The sequence below is a fragment of the Bos indicus x Bos taurus genome, chromosome 6 (genome assembly GCF_003369695.1).
Source record: "Bos indicus x Bos taurus breed Angus x Brahman F1 hybrid chromosome 6, Bos_hybrid_MaternalHap_v2.0, whole genome shotgun sequence".
Classification (NCBI taxonomy): domain Eukaryota; kingdom Metazoa; phylum Chordata; class Mammalia; order Artiodactyla; family Bovidae; genus Bos; species Bos indicus x Bos taurus.
The window spans coordinates 27,171,007-27,197,025 of record NC_040081.1 but is presented as its reverse complement, the minus strand read 5'-3'; the positions used below and the strand labels follow the sequence as shown (position 1 = coordinate 27,197,025).

Below are 26,019 nucleotides of genomic sequence, written 5' to 3'. Positions count from 1 at the left end.
TTTCTCTGGAGGCGGTCATGATAAACCTGATCCCTAAAGTACTAAATTTCTTTCTTTGCCCTATAAACACTATAGAGCAGCAAACCTACTCCCCACCACCCCCCCGCCCCCCACCTCCCAGGTTTCAGCTGAATCCCATTTCCTTCCCTTTAGGCAAAGAAAGTTCTTGCTCCGTGTCAAATAGTCTTGCAATAATTTGGCCTGTGCAGTGGAACTGGAAAATAAAGAAAAAGATATTTGAGAAATGTATTTGATTAGTCAATCTGCTTTCAGATTTCTTACAGATGACTACAAATTGTAAACTCCTTTCTCTCTATCATCTAGCTTCTCTTGCTGCAGTCCATGGGGTTGCAGAGTTGGACACGACTGAGCAACTGAACTGAACTGACAGCAAAACTAAAACAAAAAACACATACAACCACAGTTTAGTACATTCAAAACTTTATGGTATTTTGGTCAGACAGTTAAATGTGTTGCTATTTTTCTAGAAAATATGGGTCAGAAAAAACTAAGATTGGAAATATACCCACATGTCAAGAAGCATTTTTTAAAACTCAGGCAAATATATATATATATAAAATAATAAAATCCATGTAGTATTAAAATTTGCCCACTTACTGGCTTAACAGAGTGCTCAGTTATCTATAATAACAACCCAATAATGTTCATAATTTTTTAAAAATATGTCTTAATACCTTATAGTAAAAACTGAGTGTACTTTGAAGAATTTGGATTTGGAATTGCTGTAGTCATTTTTTTACTACTTTTTGAATAAAATGAAATAAAACCTGAAATTATATTACTGAATCAAGATATTCAATAATAACATCTGGAATAGAGAGTTGGTGATTCATTGGAAACACTGGGTGAGTTCTCCAGTTAAATACGGGAGGGATGTACAGGAAAGGGTCAAAAGTGGTGCGATGTTGCTATAGCTCACCATTAGAGGAGGTATAGTGGGAGAGCAGAGTCAAAGAGAAAGATACTAAGCTTAGTTCTAGACGTCTGGGGTCTGAGATGTCTGAGGGAGAGCTAGAACAATGAAGGTAGGAGGCAGCCAGCCCCCCATTTGAATCTATCACTCACAGGATGGGAGGGATAAAATTAGTTGTTTCTAGCCCATGACTACAAAGAAGACAAAAAAAAGAGGCCAAACCGAATCAAAAGACCAAGCTTAAATAGCCAAAAAGAAGACTGGAGAAATATACACTTAGAGAGTACAGAAGCTAAAATACTGAGACAGAAACCTCTGTCAGGAACTCAGGAAGGTGATGGAGTGCAAGTGCCTAGAAAAGGTTTTGTTATTCCTTGCCTCCTTTTATGTCCTGGCCAGGGCATTGTGAGGGAATGATCAGACAGAATTTATAGGACCAGTAACCAAATGAACAGACAAGGAGAATACTTTGAGCATGCGTCATTTCTAAAAGCTATGATTATAAAGAAGTGGAAATTAACATGTGAGTAGAACCACTATATTTAATAAGCTATGATTATGGGAGCTTTCATGTTTTCATTTTATAAAACAAACTTAAAGTTTGAGACAATTATTTTGTGATTTGGATTCAAGTTGTCTCTCAGGAGACAGAGAATTAACAATAATTTTTTTTTTTAAATGGAAGCAATAAGATTAGGGAATTAAGGTGGGTGAACTCTTTAATGGGAACTATGCAATTCCACAAAACACCTGATTGAGATCTGAAACATATTTGCTTTGCTGATATGTGCTGCTTTGTCAAAGTTTTTCATCAAATATTCTGTGATTTATAATGAGGAAAAACTCCATAATTTTACAAAGAACTTCATATGTTTTAAATATAGTAGTATTTTTCAGTGTACATTCAGTTCAGTTCAGTAGCTCAGTCATGTCCAACTCTTTGCAACCCCATGGACTGCAGCACCCCAGGCTTCCCTGTCCATCACCACCTCCTGGAGCTTATTCAAACCCATGTCCATTGAGTCGGTGATGCCATCCAACCATCTCATCCTCTGTCGTCCCCTTCTCTTCCTGCCCCCAATCCCTCCCAGCATCAGGGTCTTTTCTAATGAGTCAGTTCTTCACATGAGGTGGCCAAAGTATTGGAGTTTCAGCCTCAGCATCAGTCCTTCCAATGAACACCCAGGACTGGTTGGATCTCCTTGCAGCCCAAGGGACTCTCAAGAGTCTTCTCCGACACCACAATTCAAAAGCATCATTTCTTCGGCACTCAGCTTTCTTTATAGTCCATCAGTGTACATTAGGAAAGGTAATTCTTAAAATATATGATATATGATACAAAATGCATCTTTATAGAATTTTTATACACTATTATGGGCTTCTCCAGAGAAGGCAATGGCAACCCACTTCAGTACTCTTGCCTGGAAAATCCCATGGATGGAGGAGCCTGGTGGGCTGCAGTCCATGGGGTCCCTGAGTCAGACATGACTGAGCGACTTCACTTTAATTTTTCTCATTCACGCATTGAAGAAGGAAATGACAACCCACTCCAGTGTTCTTGCCTGGAGAATCCCAGGGATGGCAGAGCCTGGTAGTTCGCACGGAGTCGGACACAACTGATGTGACTTAGCAGCAGCAGCAGCATGGGCTTCTCCAGTGGCTCAGCAGTAAGAATCCACCTGCCAATGCAGGAGCCACAGTTTCAATCCCTGGGTTGGGACGATCTCCTGGAGAAGGAAATGGCAACCCACTCCAGTGTTCTTGCCTAGGAAATCCCATGGACACAGGAGACTGGTGGGCTATAGTCTATAGGGTCGTAGAGTCAGACATGACTTCGTGACTAAACAACAACAACAATTATATCATGTAGAATATATTGTATCACAAAGTCTAAACTTTAGTCTGATTTATCTGTGTTTCCTAACCACAAGTGTCTCCTGACCATAGTCTCTAGTTGGAACAATAAAAGGAAATAGGAATAGTCACATTATTAAAAAGAATATGTTATTTGTATTATTTCAATGTTTTTCAAACAATCTTCAGAATTATACAGGTCACTGAAGTGATTCCTTTCTATGGCAATAGAAAGGAATCCACAGTAAAATACTAAAATACTGCCCAGGAGACCCACAGAGATTCTGAGAACGTGCCTCAGGGACTCTCTTGGATGTGGGGCTAGGGAAAAAAGTAGTAGCAAGCAGGGCAGGGTAGCCACCCAACCATTCCCTGTAACAACTGCAGTTGTATCTGTTTACCCTATTTGACTTATTAAAAAAGTAATTTTAAGATAGTGTTTCACTGTTGGGGAAAAAATGAAAACTAATATTCCAAGAAGAGGTTCATAGCAGTTAAGGCTTAATACTGTAAATAGAATACCTCTTGAATTTGTAGAAAACATTTTCTGAGTGTTTATTGATTTATCTAAGCACTGTTATTTCTTCAGTTTCACATATAATGCAAAACCAACTTTTATAAGGCAAGCAGATCTAACTGGTAAATAAAAGATTTCTTTCTTCCTTTTGAACTCTCAAATTAGATATGCATAAAATATGCATCATGCAAAATTTCAAACTGGCTTATTGGAGAATACTTATGTTTATATATTGAGTGTATGCACCATGTATGAAACTCAGGCTATTTGGAATACATATGAAGTCAAGTTACATAATTTGATAAATAGCACAATAGAGGATAATGCCTATTTAACATTTAGAAAACCATGTAACTGAATTTTGAAATGGTTCAATTTGTTTATGTTTAATCTAAAAAGATCAGAAGGAAGAAATATCTGCTTATTGAATGATATACACCAGGGGTTTAACATTGGTTGTCCTTTTTGAGATAGAATTCAACATTCTATTAACTTTCTTGAATATTTCATTTTTATGAATATATATTTCTATTGTGATGAAAGTAGACTTAACAAAAGAAAAATGCTGTTTATAATACTTACTGCCACTCCCAGAGCATACACACACATATATATATATACGTACATATATATATATATACACCAAAAAAAACCTCAATATGTGCTACAAACACACAAAGGCACACACACATTCTTTGTTAATGGCAAAGAATTAAGTAGATAAAAGTCTAAAATTGAGATATGAGAGAAGTTACAGGTTTGGTAATTAGTTACCTAGAATTTATTTTTCTATTTACATATAATTGACATATAATATTATATTAATTTCTTAACTAAAAGTGGAAAATGGAAAAATTGTGGAGGGAGGGTGATAGTGGACACTCTGGCAGGGAGAGGCAGTATCACTGATGTTATTTAGAATCGCCAGTTCATAGTGATAATAAAAATCCAACTAACTTTTAGTGGGTGTGATTATTATCTTTAGATTTTTTTCAATATACTTTCTTATTACTTTCATGTAAGACAAACTTTTCCTACCATCCTTCCTTTTGGTACACCAGAAACTTGGAACATGTTTAAAGAGGAGAAAGTCTCACCAGTGGATCAGAAGACTTTGAGTTTCAAAAAAAAAGCTCAATTAATATCTATCATGAATTTCCCTTTTATGATATCAAAGTTTTTTAATAAATTGTATTTTTTAAAGGTAAAAACAACTAACCCTTTCCCAGCAGGTAACAAATAACTTTTCCATGTGGATCCATCCATAATTTTCTCTTTGCTGAAACAAATTATGCACATACGGATTTCTCATAACATATGGCATTACATAACAAATTTTAATTGCTTGTTTACTTAATGTATTATGATATCTCTATAAGACAATTAATACAGCATCAATTCACTATTCATTTTCTATTTTGTCATAGTTGTAGTATAGATACTTCTATCATTTATTCAGATAAATGATAAGACATGAGATTGCTATAGATAGACATGAAATTTGAGTTTGTTGCCTACAAAAATATTGAATAGCCATGTTTAGAAATAAATCTTTATATAATTATTTTTTAAGGATGTTTTCTAAAATTGGAATCTGGTAGGGCAAATAAATACGGTTTCTCCAAAAATGCTGTAATACTAGATATTTTGATTGTTCCCTACTTGGGCCAAACATATTGTAAAGACAGTAGTGGGCCCATTGTTTTGATTCATATTTCACTGTTAAAGACTTTGAATATCTTATGGTCATTGGTCATTTGCTCTTCCTCCAGACTGAATTTCATATATTTTTTCCCTCTTATTTTTTTTTAGTGAAGTATTGTTGACTTCTAATGTTGTGTTAGTTTTACCTATATAGCAAAGTGATTCAGATACATATTCTTTTTCAGCTTCTTTTCCACTATAGATTATTATAAGATATTGAATATAGCTCCGTGTGCCATACAGGAGGCTGATGTTATGTATTTAAATACAGTAGTGTTAATCCCAAACTCCTAATTTATCCTTCCTCTCTCTTCCCCCTACTGGTAACCATAAGTTGCTTTTTTATATCTGTGAGTCTCTCTTTTGTAAATACTATTTTGTATCATTTTTTAAGATTTCATATAAATGATATGATATTTGTCTTTCTCTGTTTGATTTATTTAATATGATAATCTCTATGCCCACCTATATAGATGCAAATGGCATTATTTCCTTCTTTTTTTTTTATAGCTGAGTAATACTTCATTGTATATGTGCCACTTTTTCTATATCCATTCATCTTCAGTGAACACTGAGGTTGCTTCCATGTCTAGATTATCGTAGAGAGTGCTGCTATGAATCCTGGGGTGCATGTATCTTTTTGATTTAGAGTTTTTGTCTTTTCTGGATATATCCCCAGGAGTGAGATTGCTGGATCATATGGTAACTCTATTTTTAGTTTTTAAAGTAACCTCCGTACTGTTCTCCAAAATGGCTGCACAAGTTTACATTCCCAAAAACACTGTAGAAGAGTTTACTTTTCTCCACATTTTCTACAGCATTTACTGTTTGTAGACTTTTTGATGATGAGAAATGTCTTTTTAGGTTTTCTGCCCATCCTTTGATTGGGTTGCTTTTAGTTGTTGAATTATATGAGCTGTTTATGTATTTTGGAAATTAAGCCATTGTCATTGGCATCATTTGCAAATATTTTCTGTCATTCCATAGGTTATATTTGGCTTTGTTTATGGCTTCCTTTGCTATGTGAAAGCTTTTCAGTTAATTTGGTCCTATTTGTTTATTTTTGCTTTTATTTCCATTACTTTAGGAGACAGATCTGCCCCAATATTGCTGTGATTTATGTCAGATGGCAGGGTGTTCTGCCTATGTTTTCCTTTAGGTGTTTTATAACTTCTGTTCTTAGATTTAAATGTATAATCCATTTTGGGTTTATTTTTGTATATGGTATTAGAGACTGCTCTGATTTCATTATTTTGCATGTGGCTGTCCAGTTTTCTGAGTGCCACATATTGAACAGACTGCCTTTCCTCCATTGCATATTCTTGCCTCCTTTGATATTGATTAATTGACTGTAAGTGCATGGGCTTATTTCTGGGCTTTCTAATCTGTTCCATTGATCTATGTGTCTGTTTTGTGCCAGTACCGTGCCATTTTTATTAGTGCAGCTTTGTAGTATAGTCTAACTTACCAGGAGTCTGATTTTTTCAGCTTTATTCTTCTTTCACAAAATTGTTTTGGCTATTTGAGACTTTTGTGTTTCCACACAAACATAATCTTTTGTTGTTGTTCTAGTTCTGTGAAAAATGGCATTGATAATTTTATAAGGATTGTATTGAATCTGTGGATTGCTTTGAGTGACATGGTCATTGGACAACATTGATTTTTCCAATCCAAGAGCACAGTATATCTTTCCTTCTCTTTACGTCATCTGCTTTTTTTCGATCAGTGTCACAGTTTTTGGAATACAGATCTTTTAGCTTCTTAGGTAGGTTTACTCTGAGGTATTTTATTCTTTTAGTATGATGGTTTCCCCAGTTTTTCCTTTTGATCTCTCATTGTTAATGTAAAGAAATGCAACCAATTTCTGTAAATTAGTACCCTGAAACTTTACTGCCTTTATTGATATTGATATAATACCAGTAGTTTTCTGGTAGCAATTTTAGGATTTCCTATGTATAATACCATGTCATCTGGAAAAGTGACAGCTTTAATTCTTCATTTCCAGTTTGGATTCCTTTTATTTCTTCTTCTCTGATTGCTGTGATTAGGACTTCCAAAATTATGTTGGGTAAAAGTGGAAAGAGTGGGCAAACTTGTCTTGTTCTTGATCTTAGAGGGAATGCTTTCAGCTTTTAACTCTTGAGTACTATGTTAGCTTGGGTTTGTCATATATGGCCTTTATGTTGAGGTATGTTCCTTCTATGTCCACTTTCTGGAGACTTTTTATCTGAAATGGATGTTGAATTTTATCAAAATCTTTTTCTGAATCTACTGATATTTTTTGCTTCAGTTTGTTAATGTGGTGTATTATACTCATTGATTTGTAGATATTGAAATTTTCCAGCATCCCTAGGATACATCCCACTTGGTCATGGTGCACGATCCTTTTAATATATTGTTGGATTTGGTTTGCTAGTATTTTGCTGACTATTTTGTTGACAATTTTGTTATCATATTCAACAGTGATACTAACCTGTAATTTTATTTTATGGTATCTTTGTCTGCTTTTGGTGTTAGGGTGATGGCAGTATCATAGAATGAGTTTGGAAGTTCTCCCTCCTTTGCAAGTTTTGGAAGAATTTTCAGGAGTATAGGTGTTAAATAGTCTCTAAATATTTGATAGAATTTACCTGTGAAGCCACCTTGTCCTGAACTTTTGTTGGGAGTTGTTTTAAATCACAAATTCAATTTTAGTACTTTTAATTGGCCCATTTATATTTTCTGTTTTTTCCTGGTTCTGTCTGCACCCTTCTAAGAGTTTGCCCATTTCTTCCTGGTTGTCCATTCTATTGGCATATTGCGGTTTGTAGTAGTGTCTTAAAATCATTTGTGTTTCTGTGATTTCAGTTATAAGTTCTCCTTTTTCATTTCTGATTGATTGATTTAGACCCTCTCCTTTTTTTCTTGAGTCTGGCTAAATATTTTATCAATTTTATCTTTTCAAAGAATCAGATTTTAGTTTCTTTTCTATCTTTTTTAGTCAATTTCATTTATTTCTGCTCTGATCTTTATGACTTCTTACCTTCTACTAACTTTGGGTTTTGTCTCCTTTCTCTAGTTGCTTTAGGGATAAGTTAGGTTTATTTGATTTTTTTTCTATTGTTTTCAGAGGTAATCTTGTATTGCTAGAAGCTTCCCTCTTAGAATTGCTTTTTCTGTGTCCCATAGGTTTTGGACAATCATTTTTGTATCTAGATATTTTTTGTATTCCTATCTTATTTATTCAGTGATCCATTGGTGGTTTAGTAGCATACTTTTTAGCCTCCATATATTTGTGTGTTTGCAGTTTTATCCTTACAGTTAATTTCTAGTCTTACAACATTGTGTTCAGAAGAGATACTTGACATATTGAGGCTTGTTTTGTGGTCTAGAATGTAATCTATCTCAGAGAATGTTCCATGTGTACATGAAAAGAATGTGCACATAGTCTGAATCTTTCAGGTTGAATGTTTTATATATTATTAAATTTATTTGGTCTAATGTGTCACTGAAGACTTGTGTTTCCTTATTGATTTTCTATCTGGATAATCTGCCCAATGATGTAAATGGAGTATTCAAGTACCCTACTATTATTGTGTTACTGTTGATTTTTCTATTTATGTCTGTTAACACATTACTGACTGGGGGATTTTTATAGAAACTAATGCCTATTGACAGTGATTTGTTATGTAACTGAAGTCACATTTGATGTTATTTATCTGAAACTTTGTACATGTCTTACTAAAGCATTCTAATATGTTATTAGAGTGTGTTAGGCACTGTGGCAGCACCTCTGCCTCTGTGCAGGGAAATAGGACATCTTTTATAACTGTACTGTGTTTTCACCTAGAAGGGCAGACTACACTTTCTGCCAGCATTTTTTTTTTTTTTAGTTCTAAACTATGGCGTAAAACCTGATACACAATCCTATCTCATTCCTTGGAGTGACAGAAATGGAGTCAGTTTCAAGAGAATAATTTATATTTCAAAAACAATGTAAATGTAGGTAAAAACTATATATTTTTTATATTTACAATGTTCAAAGAAACTCACTCCCAGCAATAAAGCTATATACATTAAATGTTTGAGAAAAAAGTTGTTTAGGACAAAAAAAAAAAAAACACCAAGGGAACAATATAAGGAACAAAATTTCAAATTTCATTGAATTCTATCTGAGGAGTTTGGTTAAAAAAAAAAGATGAAGTAATTTATATCAATAAGTAGCTATTGTCCACATAAGCCTGAATACTTGCAAGGTCTTTTTTTAAGTTTCACTCTTAAGAGACAAGAGAACTATTTTGCATTCTCTCTGAAGACTTCATGAACACATTAAATAAATACTTGAAAATGATTTACATATATATATGTTAAAAAATCAGAAAGGGACGAAATGTGTTTTATATATGACAAATATTTATAAAGGCAATTTTTTTCAGTACTGTCATTTTCTACTTTTATTACCCTAAATATGAAAATGTCTTCCAAACCCTACTTGTATGCCCCAAAAGGAGGAAAGTGTTCTCAATCAGAATATATTGTAAACAGAAATCTAAAAATAATTTGCAATTTTTTTCTTGATTTTAAAGCTGTTGCTTATACTAATACAGAGCTTTAACAGTTGAACAGAATGTCTTTGTATCTCCAGGCAGACAAAATAAAACTGCCTCAGGAAAAAAAAATTATTAAACACACCTCCCCAAGACACATGCTGAACTCAAAATTACACAGCATGCACCTAGTCTCAAAAGATTGTGATTTGCTTTTCAGTCAAATGTTTCCTGCTGCTAGAACAAAAAAAAGAAAAAAAAAAAGTAAGCTTTGTTGCATGAAAAAGCTTAAACCAGAGAATTACTGCACTGCCTTGGTTATATGAAATATACTGCATAATCTGGAAGGTAACAATAAAACATTAGGTTAGGGTAAAAATGATCTTTCTGTTGCCAAGACATACACATACCCTTTATGCTTGTACAGATATCTGTACAGTTTCATGCACTCTCTTAGAAGCATCCTAACTCTGAAGGAAATTCCCATAGAGCCGTATGTGTATCCCAGCAGTGTGTGAATCATTTCTCTTATCTAATAATTCCTTACAAATGTACCTTGGTTGTTCTTTGACTTTCTTCAAAGGTGAGACTCACAATGGGGCATTAATTTTGTCTGCCAAATATATTTTTAAAAGTTGTTTGTTTTTCTGCTCTATAGCTTAGCTAGAAATTCATGACTCCATGAGAGAGAAGAAAGCAACATTTATATTAAAATGCTAAGAAAAATAAATTTCTCATGTTTAAGTCCATTTTTTTTTAAAAGCAGGAGTTCTTGTCATTGTTTTACATAGGATAAAAGAAGCATTATTTAAGATGAGTTATACAGGAAAACAGAGAAGGCACTGGCACCCCACTCCAGTACTCTTGCCTGGAAAATCCCATGGACAGAGGAATCTAGTAGGCTGCAGTCCATGGGGTTGCTAAGAGTCGTGTCACTTTCCCTTTTCCCTTTCATGCATTGGAGAAGGAAATGGCAACCCACTCCAGTGTTCTTGCCTGGAGAATCCCAGGGACGTGGGAGCCTGGTGGGCTGCCGTCTATGGGGTCGCACAGAGTCGGACACAACTGAAGCGACTTAGCAGCAGCAGCAGCATACATGAAAAAATAACCATTATTTAAAATAAAAATGATTAAACAGTTTAGAAGTATTACTTATTGCCATTACTTCCCAAGTATTAAGGATAATCCAAACAGAAAAAACCATATGCAGGCAGCTTATACAATTCTGACTACTTGCCATTTTGACCTAAAAATGATAGAAATTAATTATATAGAACTGTTGATAAACATGACCTTTACTGCATGAAAATTACAATTATTTCACTACAGTATTTAACATAACCAGTAACTTAATAAATCTCAATTATTTAGCATTATTGATCAGGTTACATAAACAAAATGTGTAGCCATATAAATGCTCCAGTTAAGTTCTAATACAACAGGAAAAGCAATACTTTCCTAACACATCATGTTTTCCAAATTATAAGAGATCATTTATAAAAAAAATCTAATAGAGAAATATATACCTCTTTTATTTAAAGTCTTCAATTTAAACAAACATACATTTCTGGTAATCTCTTTGTTAGCTAGTTAAATTAATTTGAGGACCATAAAGAAGGTTGAGCCCTAAAGAATTGATGCTTTTGAACTGTGGTGCTGGAGAGGATTCTTGATCTCAAGGAGATCAAGCCAATCAATCCTAAAGGAAATCAACCCTGAATATTCATTGGAAGGACTGATGCTGAAGCTCCAATACTGTGGTCACCTGATGCGAAGAGCTGACTCACCGTAAATGACCCTGATGTTGGGAAAGATTGAGGGCAAAAGGAGAAGGGGGCGGCAGAGGATGAGATGGTTGGATGGCTCAATAGACATGAGTTTGAGCAAACTTAGGGATACGGTGAAGGAAAGAGAAGCCTGGCGTGCTGCAGTTCACGGGGTTGCAAACAGACACAACTTAGTGACTGAACAACAAATGTTACACTCATTACTTTGAATCTGTAATAAAAGATTGTTACCCCGTGTTAGAACTTTAAAATATTTTAGCGCTATAAACAGTAATACTCTAAGAATCCATGGCCCATTACTTTGTTTTCTTTAGGCAAAACTGCTAGCATGCCGTTGTATGGTATGTCTGTAAGGGAAGTGCATATTATTACAAAACATTGATAAGGAAAACACGAATTGCCAAGCTATCACTATAAATTTTTGCTTTCTTACATAATCATGTACATATTTTTCTGATTCCTATATTTTCTGTTATTTATTCCATTTCTCTTATTTCATCAATATAATTTATCATTGCTTAGGTATAATTTTAATGATGAACAGTCTGGGAGCCAGTTCTCCTGACCATGTGCTAGAATGGGAACAGGGAGAAACAGCTATAGATAGCACTTACTAAATGAACCCTGGAGAAAAATCAGAATCCAATAGACCTCTTTACTTTCCTAAAAATGAGGGTATAGAATTAGAGCATATGTTCATATATAAATGAATTTTAAGAAAGAAATTCTCAATTTAGTATTGGTGAGTCTTCCATGGGCTAAGCACTCTCAAACAAAGACTAAGTTTTCATTTCTGAAATAAACCATGCTCCCCACCTTTAACTGGTGGACTTTTTAAATTGCAGAGAATGTGCTCATAAGGAGCAATGCTGCTTCAGTGGGTGAAGTATTTTTGAAGGTATATGTAATTTTCACGTAAGATATTAAGTTCTTTTTTAATAGTACTCTTAGAATTTTGGTTTTTATTTTGTATGGAGGTATAGCTGATTAACAAATGTTGTGATAGCTTCCAGTGACCGGCAAAGGGACTCAGGCACACATATACATGTATCCATTCTCCCCCAAACTCCCCTTCCATCCAAGCTGCCAATGTTAATTGAGCAGAGTTCCATGTGCTATACAGTAGGTCCTTATTGGTTATCCATTTTAAATATAGCGGTGTGTACAGGCAACTATAAGTTCACCCTCTAAGTCTGTGAGTCCCTTTCTGTTTAGTAAGTTAGTTTCTATCATTTCTTTCTAGATTCCACATATAAGGGATGTCATACAATATTTCTCTTTCTTTGTCTGACTTACTTCACTCAGTATGACAATCTCTAGGTTCATCTGTGTTGCTACAAATGGCATTATTTCATCCTTTTTAGCAGCTGAGTAATATTCCACTGTGCAAATGTACTACATCTTTTTTTATCCATTTTTCTGCTGATAGGAATTTAGGTTGCTTCCATTTGTTGGCTATTGTAAACAGTGCTGCAATGAACATTGGGGTGCTTATATACTTTTGGATCATGTTTTTCTCCAGATATATGCATAGGAGTGGGATTGTAAGGTCATATGGTAGCTCTAATTTTAGTTATTTAAGGAATCTCTATATTGTTCTCCATAGAGGCTATACCGATTTACATTACATTACTGTTTGTGGATGTTTGATGATAACCATTCTAGCCACTGTAAAGGGATATCTCATTGTAGTTACTCCTAGAGGAAAACATAGGCATCACTCTCTCTGACATAAATTGAAGAAATATATTTTTTGCTCGCTCTCCTAGAATAATGCAAATAAGACAAAAATAAACAAATGGGATCTACTTAAACTCAAGCCTGAATTGGATGGAGCTAAAATAAAGATGTAAACATCCTAACTCATCCATTGAAATCTTCTTAAAAGGCCAGAGCAGTGGCTGTTCGGTGCTGGAGCGACCATGAAGAGATACCCCACATCCAAGAAAGTATGGAAAAGCACTAGACCATTCAGGTATAACATAAATCAAATCCCTTACAATTATACAGTGGAAATGACAAATAGTTTCAAGGGATGAGATCTGACAGAGCACCTGATGAACTATGGACAGAGATTTGTGACATTGTACAGGAGACAGGCATCAAGACCATCCCCAAGAAAAAGAAATGCAAAAAAGGAAAATGGCTGTCTGAGGAGGCCTTACAAATAGCTCTTGAAAGAAGAGAAGCAAAAAGCAAAGGAGAAAAGCAAAGATAAAACCATTTGAATGCAGAGTTCCAAAGAATAGCAAGGAGAGATAAGAAAGCCTTCCTCAGTGATCAGTGCAAAGAAATAGAGGAAAACAATAGAATGGGAAAGCCTAGAGATCTCTTCAAGAAAACTAGAGATACCAAGGGAACATTTCATGCAAAGATGGGCACAATAAAGAATAGAAATGTTATGGACCTAACAGAAGCAGAAGATATTAAGAAGAGGTAGCAAGAATACACAGAAGAACTATACAAAAAAGATCTTCATGACCCAGATAATCACGATGGTGTGATCACTCACCTAGAGGCAGACATCCTGAAATGCAAAGTCAAGTGGGCCTTAGGAAGCATCATTATGAACAACTCTAGCGGATGTGATGGAATTCCAGTTGAGCTATTTCAAATCCTGAGATGATGCTGTGAAAGTGCTGCACTCAATATGCCAGCAAATTTGGAAAACTCAGCAGTGCCCACAGGACTGGAAAAGATCAGTTTCATTCCAATCCCAAAGAAAGGCAATGGCAAAGAATGCTCAAACTACTGCACAATTGCACTCATCTCACACACTAGTAAAGTATTGCTCAAAATTCTCCAAGCCAGGCTTCAACAGTACATGAACTATGAACTTTCAGATGCTCAAGCTGGATTTAGAAAAGGAAGAGGAACCAGAGATCAAATTGCCAACATCTGTTAGATCATCAAAAAAGCAAGAGAGTTACATAAAAATATCTACTTCTGCCTAATTGACTATGCCAAAGCCTTTGACTGTGTGGATCACAACAAACTGTGGAAAATTCTTAAAGAGATGGGAATACCAGAATACCTGACCTGCCTCTTGAGATCTCTGTATTCAGGTCAGGAAGCAACAGTTAGAACTGGACATGGAACAACAGACTGGTTCCAAATTGTGAAAGGAGTACATCAAGGCTGTATATTGTCACCCTGCTTATTTAACTTATATGCAGAGAACATCATGAGAAATGCTGGCCTGTACGAAGCACAAGCTAGAATCAAGATTGCTGGGAGAAGTATCAATAACCTCAGATGTGCAGTTAACACCACCCTTATAGCAGAAAGTGAAGAACTAAGGAGCCTCTTGATGAAAGTGAAAGAGGAGAGTGAAAAAGTTGGCTTAATACTCAACATTCAGAAAACTAAGATCATGGCATCTGGTCCCATCATTTCATGGCAAATAGATGGGGACAATGGAAACAGTGGCAGGCTTTATCTGTTGTGGCGGTGGCGGGGGGGGGGGGGGGCCTCCAAAATCACTGCAGATGGTGACTGCAGCCATGAAATTAAAAGAGGCTTGCTCCTTGGAAGAAAAGTTATGACCAACCTAGATTTAAAAGCAGAGACATTACTTTGCCAACAAAGGTCCTAGTCAAAGCTATGGTTTTTCCAGTGGTCATGTATGGATGTGAGAGGTGGACTATAAAGAAAGCTGAGTGCTGAAAAATTGATGCTTTTGAACTGTGGTATTGGAAAAGACTCCTGAGAGTCCCTTGGACTGCAAGGAGATCAAACCAGTCCATCCTAAAGGAAATCACTCCTGAATATTCATTGGAAGGACTGATGTTGAAGCTGAAATTCCAATACTTTGGCCACCTGATGCAAAGAACTGACTCATTGGAAAAGACCCTGATGCTGGGAAAGATTCAAGGTGGGAGGAGAAGGGGACGATAGAGGATGAGATGGTTGTATGGCATCACTGACTTATGGACATGAGTTTGAGTAAGCTCCAGGAGTTGGTGATGGACAGGGAGTTCTGGTGTTGCAGTCCATAGGGTCACAAAGAGTCGGACATGACTGAGCTACTGAATTGAACTAATTTCAAAAGCTTTTGCACAGCAAAGGAAACAATAAACAAAATAAAAAGACAACCCACAGATTGGTAGAAAATATTTTCAAATGATGTGACCAATAATGGATAAGTCTCCAAAATTTACAATTAGCTCATGACACTTAACAGCATCAAAACAACCCAATCCAAATAGGTCTTCTTGGGCAGAAGACCTAAACAGACATGTATACAAAGAAGACATACAGGTCACGAGGGACTACGCATTGCGCTGGAGGCGGGAGTTGACAGATGGTCTCTGGCTGAATCTCTGCAGCCCCGGGACCCTGGAAGAGGCTCCGAAGGGCAGCCGCGATGCCCAGCCCTCAGCGGGTCAGTCAGCTCCCGGATCTATGCCTTTGGTGCTTCATGAAGGATATTTCTAGATATATCACAGACATTAAGCCTTTGCCACCCAACATAAAAGATAGACTCATCAAAATTATGAGCGTGCAGGGGCAGATAACAGATTCAAACATAAGTGAGATTTTATATCCTGAAGTCCAAACTAGATCTACGAAGCTGTGATATTTCAGATACTGCTCTCCTGCACCTATGTAACTGTAGAAAACTGAAGAAATTAAATTGAAATTCCTCAAAAGAAAACAGAATTTCCATAACTTCAAAAGGAATAAAAGCTGTGGCTTCATCTTGTTCTTACCTGCATGAAGCTTCTTTGAAAAGATGCTGCAATCTCACTGATGAAGGAGTCCTTGCTCTTGCACTCAATTGCCGGCTGTTAAAGATCATTGACTTAGGAGGCTGCTTAGGTATTACTGATGTGTTCTTGCAGGCATTAGGAGAAAACTGTGCATTTTTGCAGTGTTGATTTTCCAGCCACTCAGGTATCTGACCATGGTGTGGTTGCACTTGTTAGTGGACCTTGTGCCAAGAAATTAGAGGAGATTCATATGGGGCATTGTGTGAATCTGACTGACAAGGCTGTAGAAACTGTCCTTACTTGCTGTCCTCAGATATGTATATTACTCTTCCATGGATGCCCTCTAATAACAGATCATTCACGAGAAGTCTTGGAGCAATTAGTAGACCTGAACAAACTAAAGCAAGTGATGTGGACTGTGCATTGATGCTCACTGAAGCTTAGCAAATCTATGATCTTCATACTACTTTCCCTGCAAACAGTGGTCTCAGAGATTGGCTTTCCAATAGTATGATTTATGCTTTGAAGTTAACCTGGCTTTGCTTTTATTTTAATAGTGCTTTTATTTCTATATATAAGTTCGTTGATGAGTGAGTGTTCTTGAAATGGCAATTATAGCATGCCCTCTGATATATTGGGGGAGGGTATTGTTTTCTTCTTAAATAATAATGTTTTTAAGTTACCTGTTTCCCCTGGAAATTTCCTTCTAACTAGAAATTTGAGCTGCTATAAGAGATATTTATCATTGTGGATAAACAGGAGAATTCTAAGTTATTTCTAAAAGCATAGTTACCTTCCTAGCTGTTTTCTGGCTACTGCCTTCCAAAGTATTTAAATGTCCACTGGCCAAAAAGCAAAGCTGAATATCAGGCCTGTATATTCTTCACAAAAATTATTATTTCAATGACACAAAGAAATGTAATAGTTTAATGTCATAATCTCAGATATCATATCTTAGCATTTGAGTGATACTGAGGCCTTTGCCTGGCCACTTATTTCATTGATTTTTATGGCTACTTTCCGCCAATACATACTATTCATCTACAAAATTTCTTCCTTAAAAACTGCATTCAAGAACGTGTTCAGTTCAGTTCAGTTCAGTCGCTCAGTCGTGTCCAACTCTTTTCGACCCCATGAATCGCAGCACACCAGGCCTCCCTATCCATCACAAACTCCCAGAGTTCACTCAGACTCATATCCATTGAGTCACTGATGCCATCCAGCCATCTCATCCTCTGTCGTCCCCTTCTCCTCCTGCCCCTAATCCCTCCCAGCATCAGAGTCTTTTCCAATAAGTCAACTCTTCGCATGAGGTGGCCAAAGTACTAGAGTTTCAGCTTTAGCATCATTCCCTCCAAAGAAATCCTAGGGCTGATCTCCTTCAGAATGGACTGGTTGGATCTCCTTGCAGTCCAAGGGACTCAAGAATGTGTAAGAATGAGTAAATATGAAATAGCATCACAGAGGTTGTATCCTGAAGCTCTACTGGTTTCACATTGTAAAATAAACAGCAGAGGTCTTAGTTTGCAAATGCAATATATTACTATCTATAATCACAAAATTCTCTAAAATACACCATGCTTAAACGATCCCCAAATTCACCATATTCCCTATGCCAAAAGCCTTTGTCAGTGGGACCTTCTTGCTGCTGCTGCTGCTGCTGCTGCTGCTACTGTGTCGCTTCAGTCGTGTCCGACTCTGTGCGACCCCATAGACGGCAGCCCAACAGGCTCCCCCATCCCTGGGATTCTCCAGGCAAGAACACTGGAATGGGTTGCCATTTCCTTCTCCAACTTATGAAAGTGAAAAGTGAACGTGAAGTTGCTCAGTCGTGTCCGACTCTTAGCGACCCCATGGACTGCAGCCTACTAGGCTCTTCCATCCATGGGATTTTCCAGGCACGAGTACTGGAGTGGGGTTCCATTGCCTTCTCCAGGGACCTTCTTAAAGACTTCCTATTTTAACTGTGATACTGTGAATAACAGGGAAAGTATGGTATGGTAGATTACTTGGAGATACATAGAGGGACAGGTTTACATATTCAACTCTACTTCTTCTCCTTACTATCACCTACTTCATAAATGTGCTGTTTATAGTGTATAGTGTACAATATAGTGTATTACCACTGCAAAGGTGGTACACATGTGTGTATGTATAAAATGGGTAAGGCCTGTTCCATCTATGAAATTTCTCTAAAGACAAATTCAGTAAGATTTAATATTGAACACCTAACCAAGTCACTACCTTTTTCCCCTTTTTAAGAAACTAGTTTCAAGATCTAAAGTGTCAGATTTTTAAGGTTTATAAAGGACTTATCATCCTAAAAAAAAAAAAGAAGAAGAAAAAGAAGACATACAGATGGCCAAGAGGTACATGAAAGGATGTTCAGCACCACTAATTATAAGAGCTTTAATAGAAAATCCATTTGTGGTGGTTCCCTGGTAGTCCAGTGATTATGACTGACCTTCCAGTGCAACAGGCACAGGTTCCATCCTTACTGGGGATCTAAAATCCCATATGCTGCAGGATGCACCCATGAAAATTTCAATTTGCTTCAATTTTTATATTATTCAGTTTATATTTTTTACATTTTTAAATGTATGTTTAATGGGAGGAAAATTGCTTTACAATGTTGTGTTGGTTTCTGCTGTACAGAATCACAAAATCAGTCATAATCATACATAAGTCCCTTCTGTGTGAGTCTTGCTCCCCTCCCCACATCCAACCTCTATAGATCATCACAGAGTGCCAGCCTATCTATTTAACACCCTACTCCAGCACTCTTGCCTGGAAAATCCCATGGACGGAGGAGCCTGGTAGGCTGCAGTTCATGGGGTCGCTAAGAGTCGGACACGACTGAGTGACTTCACTTTCACTTTTTCACTTTCATGCATTGGAGAAGGAAATGGCAACCCACTCCAGTGTTCTTGCCTGGAGAATCCCTGGGGCAGGAGAGCCTGGTGGGCTGCCGTCTATGGGGTCACACAGAGTCGGACACGACTGAAGTGACCTAGCAGCAGCAGCAGTGCATATATGTTGATACTACTTTCTCCATTCATCCCACTCGCTCCTTCCCTGACTGTGTCCAAAAGTCTGTTCTCTACATCTGTGTTTCCATTCCTTCCCTGCAAACTGGTTCATCAATACCATTTTCTAAATTCCGTATTTATGTGTTAATATATGATATTTCTTTTTCTCTTTCTGACTTACCACACTCTGTATAACAGGTTCTAGTTTGATTAACACTAGAATTGACTCAAATTCGTTCTTTTTTATGGCTGATATTTCACTGTATACATGTACCACAACTTCTGTATCCATTCATCTGTCAATGGACATCACTGTTTCCATGTCCTAGCTTTTATAAATAGTGTTGCAGTGGACAGTGGGTTACATGTGTTGTTTTCAATCATGGTTTTCTCAGGGTATATGCCCAGTAGCGGAATCACTGGGTCATATAGTAGTTTTATTCCTAGTTTTTAAGGGAATCTCCTTACTGTTCTCCATAGTGTCTGTATCAATTTAAATTCCCAACAGTGCCAGAGGGTTCTCTTTTCTCCTCTTCTCTAGAACATTTATTGTTTGTAGACTTTGATGATGACCATTCTGACTAGTGTGAGGTGATAACTCATTGTAGTTTTGATTTGCATTTCTCCAATAATTAATGATGTTGAGCATCTTTTCATGTGTTTATTGGCCATCTGTATGTCTTTGGAGAAATGTCTGTTTATGTCTTTTGCCCATTTTTTGATTGAGTTATTTTTCTGATATTGAGCTGCTTATATAATTTGGAGATTAATCCTTTGTCAGTTGTTTCACTTGAAATTATTTTCTCCCATTCTGAGGGTTTTCTTTTAATCTTATTTATTGTTTCCTTTGCTATACAAAAGCTTTTAAGTTTAATTAGGTCCCATTTGTTTTTGGTTTTATTTTCCATTACTCAAGGAAGTGGGTCAAAGAGGATCTTGCTGTGATATATGTCAAAGGGTGTGCTGTCTATGATTTCCTCTAGGAGCTTTATAGTTTCTGGCCTTACATTTTAAGTCTGTAATCCATTTTGAGTTTATTTTTGTGTATGGTGTTCAGATGTGCTCCAGTTTCATTCTTTTACATGTAGCTGTCCAGTTTTCCCAGCACCACTTAATGAAGAGGCTATGTTTTCTCCATTATATATTCTTGCCTCCTTTGTCAAAGACAAGGTGCCCATGGGTATGTGGATTTATTTCTGGGCTTTCTATCTTGTTCCATTGGTCTATATTTCTGTTTTTGTGCCTATTATGCAGTTTAGTTAACAGAAATCTCATAAAGATCTTATTTAGCATTTGAGAAGACGTTTTCGTCACTGAGAAGCGATACTGCTGAATGTTGCTGTTATTTAATTATAAAGAGTTTTTATAAATCACAAACCAAATGCTTTCATGGATGAAACAAAAGAAAAATGCATAATCATATGGTTTAGGAAAATGTCACTCAGATTCTCAGTAAAATCTACAGCTGCAAAAATAAAAAGGAAGACTGAACAAAAATATAATGGTCTTGAAACTTGCAACAAATAACTGCACATTTTAACTAAAATAAGAAACAGAGAAACAAAAACATGCCAATGGTGCAGATTGCTGGTTTATTTTTAATATTGCTTCATTTTTAAAAATAAAGTATACAGACTTCCTGTAAAGATAGAGGATTGAAACAGTACTGGGGGGAAAAAAAAAAAAAAACCCTCACTCCTTCCGTATTTAACAAAATGAAGGAAAACAGTAAAAAATTACAACAAAATTCACCAGCAAGACCTAAACTATGAATGGGATACAATGAGATGCCCAAACTAAAAAATGTATCACTCCTTGCCCCATCTCCCTCAAAGAAATTAATATATACTTAGGAAATGAGGACTTAAGAAAATCCTGCTAATTCTCATTATACTTTCTAATTTTGAGCAAAGCTTACTCGAGTGACTCATCAGCCCTGGGAAAATCAGGATAAACCCAAGAAAGTACAAACATTAACAACTTCTCTGATGCAGGACAAAATCAGCAGAGTGAGAAACTATCACCAGGAATTTCTATAATCCAGGATATCATGTTGAGTTAAGTAAAAGATCTAAAAACTATGGGAGTTCCACACCTCTTTAGTTGGGATGAGTGAGCCCTAACATGGCAATTAATAAACAATAAGAGAAAGAACCCAGGTTGCACAGCATGGATTATAGTGAGCTATGGCTGAGACCTAGCCCTTGCACAGTTCACTTGCTCATTCTTTTCTTTGTTCATTTTACCACACTTAATTGAGAATCTATTGTGTATATGGCACTGCTTCAGGTACTGAAGAAATGGCAGTAAACAAATCAGATAAAAATATTTAGTTTTATGAAGTTTACATTATTTAGAGAGTTATTAAAATCAAAACTCAAATATGTCTATAGTGTATTAAAATGTGATTAAACATTAAAGAAGAGACATGAAGTCCTTGGGGGAGAAGGGTTCCAATTAATACAGTAGTCAGGGAAGTCCTCTGTGAGAAGGTGATAAATGAGGAAAGACTGGAAGGAATTGAGAATGAACCACTGGACAGGTGATGTTGAGATTCAAGGCATCAGAGATAGCAGGTACAAAGGCAGGCCTGAGGAACAGCCAGAAAGACAGTGCCACTCACATGGAGTGAACCCGGTGGAGGTTAGTAGGGGATGAGAAAAAAGAGCAGTTGGGTTGGAGCTAGAGGCAGGTATATTGCATAGGACCTTATATCACTGTAAGTTAAGTATTTTCGCTTTTACATAGAATGAAAAGTAAAGCATGGAGTGTTTTGAACAGATGGGAGATTTAGTCTAATTTATATTTTAATTAGCACAGTCTGACTACAGTCTTGAGAATAAATGCTAGAAGGAGCAAGCAGACACGCAAGGAGACCCGTTAGGAAGTTACATCCATCATTCAGAGAAAAGTTGATGACAGTGGTAGTGCCAGAAGTTTTAGAGCAGTTGAAATTCATATATATTCTGAAAGGAGGGTCAATAGGGGTTTCTGACCGATTACATGAAGGTGAGGAAGAGATGAGTCAAGCCAGAAGTTTGGCTTTGGATATGTAAATTTTGAAATGCCCACTAGACTTCCAAGTGGGGGTTTGATGATTGAAGCTTAGTGAAAGAGCCTGACTGGATGGAGGTAAAACATGAGACCTCATCAACATAAAGATAGCATTTAAAGCTGTCATCAAGGCTCCGAGATAAAAAAAGAAGTTGAAAAGTAGAGCCTAAGAGAACTCCAACTTTAATAAAATTAGGGAGATCAGAAGGAACCGGAAAAGGAAATTGAAAATGGGTGGTTAGGGAGACAGGATGCTGTCCTATATGTTAAGCATAGAAGTTTCAAGGAGGTGAAAGTGAAAGTCACTCCGTTGTGTCCGACTCTTTGCAAGTCAGACTATACAGTCCATGGAATTCTCCAGGCCAGAATACTGGAGTGGATAGCCATTCCCTTCTCCAGAGGATCTTCCCAATCCAGGGATCGAACCCCTGTCTCCTGCATTACAGGTGGATTTTTTTACCAGCTGAGCCACCAGGGAAGCCCTTCCAGGAGGAATGAGTGCTAAGTGCCATGTCAAATGCTATGAACAGGTAAGATACAGACCGAAAATCCACACCGTATTTAACCCCATGGCCGTTCTTACTGGCCATGACAACAGTGGCTTCTGTATCGTGTAGAGTAAAAGCCTACTAGGTACAAAAGAGAATAACAGGAGAGGAGGTGGGGAAAACAAGTCCAGAAAATGTTTTAAGGAAAGTTATAGTAAATGGAAACAGAAAGATGCAACAATGATTGGAGGGGAAGAGGGATCAACCAAGCACTTTAAAAATGCAACATACCAGAATCTGATGTTGAGATGGTCTAAAAGAGAAAAAAAAGCCTGATGAAGAAGAAGGAAAGCAGAATTGCTGAAGAGATGCCTTTGAGTGAAGGAGGACCTGATCTATTAATAGTACATGATGGAGAGAGGAGGACATAGGTGCAGGAAGAGTTCATAAATACTACTTAATATGCCAATACAAAAAGTGTATAGATAAGAATATTTAGCCTTTAGATAATAGTAAAATAGAGAAAATACTCTAAAATGTACAGAAGTGTCAAGGATAATTCAATCACATGAAGTCAGAGAAAATAAAAGATCTGAACAAAGCTGCCCATTTTAACATTTCTAAAAAGTGAAAGGAAATAGCCTATACAAACTATACAAACATATTCTAATAGGAAAAAAAGAAAAAGTATTAGAAGGGAGAGAGATGCAAAATAAAAACATAATTTGAAACATAATATAAGGACTAAAAGCATATTCTCAAGAACAATATGAGAAAAATTTAATAGAAGAAATTAGAAATCAATAAGGTGACTCACAAAGATAAGATGAAAGACAACAAAATTTAGAGCCAAAATACTCAAATTGAATGTACAGATTAGAAATATTAAGAGTCAGAATTAATAAAAGCCACATCAATGACTTTAGAGAATACTTGAGGTAGTTATAAAAAATTAAGACAAAATAGAAACATATTAAAGATTCTCATTGAGAGATGCTGATAAGCAGACACTAAGATGATCAAATATATGGATAATTACTCAATAGAAATCTGGTAAGTTGAATTTTAAAAACTGAAGACATGTATTGTAGTAACATTTCTCGGAATAAATGAAGAACTGAATCTAAAGATGTTACACTATATACCAGAAAGGACTTTAACATTCAGAAATGACACTAACTCTGGTTAAACTTATTCTGTGTCCATGATAAAGAGTTCCTCAGGCAAACAGGCAGAAAATTCAAGTCAACTTCAAGGAGAAATAAATTTAAGCTAGTCTCAAATTTCATCACCACAACACTCAATACCAGAATTCGGTCAAATGTTGTTTTCAAATTAAAATTTCTGATGGGGAAAAAAATGTATGAGTGAATATTATTATTCCCCAATGAGTCGCTTTTTGGGTATAAACGCAAATGCCAAACACTCTAATATATGAGATAACATATATGAGTTCATGGATGCTCAAAAATTAACTATTCAGTGTTGAAATCCACACAGCCAAAAGATGAGTCAAAAGTCAAGAATTAAAATTTAATGATATAGCTATGATTATTTAAAGATGACACCAAATGTTGAATTCACTTAGTGCTCTAGTACATACCTGCTAGAAAAATTAGGGTTGTAGGGGAATATATATTATAAACCCTGACCAAGAAAAACAGTATTAGCATCAAAATAATTAAAATGAGAGGAATGGAAAAAAGCAGAGCAGGCAGTCATTACATGCAGAATAAGTTGAAACATGTAGTTAAAAACATTAAAAAAAAAAAATTGCTGTGTTCTCCTCCATTACACGGTCAGCAGCAGAGATCATGTCTATTTTGCTTTTGTGTTGACTACTTCTCTCCCTCACTCACTCTCTCCTATTGATGTTCAAAAATCTATTTTGAGTTCACTGAAAATAGGAAAGTTGTTATAGTTAATTTTTATTATTTTGTGTTCATTTGTAGCTGAAATAATTATTTATAAGGAGATATTTCTTTATATTATTTGGTTACCAAGGATATAATTCAATTGTGAAGTGAAGTGAAGTCACTCAGTCGTGTCCGACTCTTTGCGACCCCATGGACTGTAGCCTACCAGGCTTCTCCATCCATGGGATTTTCCAGGCAAGAATACTGGAGTGGGTTGCTATTTCCTTCTCCAGGGGATCTTTCCAACCCAGGAATCGAACCCAGGTTTCCTGCATTGCAGGGAGACGCTTTACCCTATGAGCCACCAGGGAAGCCCTTGTAAATACTTTATTCTTTCCTTTTATGTACCTAGTTTTCAGGATGATAAGATTCCTAAAATGCTAGAGCGACATAGACCACAGAACAGTGTCTAAAGTTTCAGAATTTTTACCCACTAATTTTTTAAAATTGTCATGGTAGAAGTATTTACAGAAATTGTCAAATGCTATGAACAGAACTTATAGATAATATATTTTTAATAATTTAGATGTTTCCAAAAATAAGACATGGTTTTCAATATCTTAAAAAATATTCATTTGAAAACAGAACAGCAGGGAAAAAGAAAATATATTTCAAAAATGTATCATTTAGTCATAACTGCCACTAATATTCTTGTGTATTTATAAGTTTTTAGTATGTATGGTTTTAAAAATTAAAATGCAGCTTATAATTGTGTTTTTCATACTTTATATTGCAACACAAATTTCTCCCTATAAGCAACATTTGAATAAACTAATACACTAAATGGAAATAGTGTATACAATTGTTCTGAATTTGTTGGGTATTTAAATATTTTCAAAATATGTACAGTTATACAAACTTATCTGAGAACATGCTTGTGTACTTTTTTCTTCCTATTTTATGATAATTTCCATTAAATGTATCCTAGATTTGAATTATATAGGAAAAGAATATTAACTCCTTTAAGATTATTGCATGTAGGTAAAACTGGTCTATATTTTACATTCAACAGATTCTGGTTTTGGTTCAAAATTATACTTCTCCATTTAAATAAGCTTAAAAAATCTTGTGGTGGGGTAAAAAAAGAACATTATTGAAAAATGAGAAAACCTGAAAAAGTACCCATGGAAAATAATGTGAGAAAAAATAATTATCTTTTAAAATTTTAAGCTATGTTACACATAACAAATTATTACATTAAATAGAAAAAAATATTAAATTTTCTATTCTCCAGGATCTTAAAATCTGAATGTTCTCTTTTATCAACCTACACTGGTCATTGGAGAGGAAAATAATCCAAATCATGTACAATGCAGCAGATTAGTAATGAAAGTGCTTACATGGAATTTCCTAAGGGATTGTTAAAATTGTAAACAAAATAAACAGAAAAAAATATGCTTGAGTTTTTAAAGAGAAACCTTTTACTTTCAAATAACGGTTGAATGCCAACAGAAAAAACTATTACGTCCTGGGAGTGATTTAATATCTATTGTTATAT

At 35.9% G+C, this 26,019-nt stretch overlaps 1 protein-coding gene and 1 pseudogene across 1 annotated transcript in view; one reads left to right on the top strand and one right to left on the bottom strand.

Moving 5' to 3' along the window:
- STPG2 (sperm tail PG-rich repeat containing 2) overlaps window positions 1-26,019 on the bottom strand; it is a 626,162-nt gene that overhangs the window by 43,304 nt on the left and 556,839 nt on the right. The window lies entirely within an intron of this gene.
- Window positions 15,689-16,575, top strand: LOC113894115 (annotated as a pseudogene).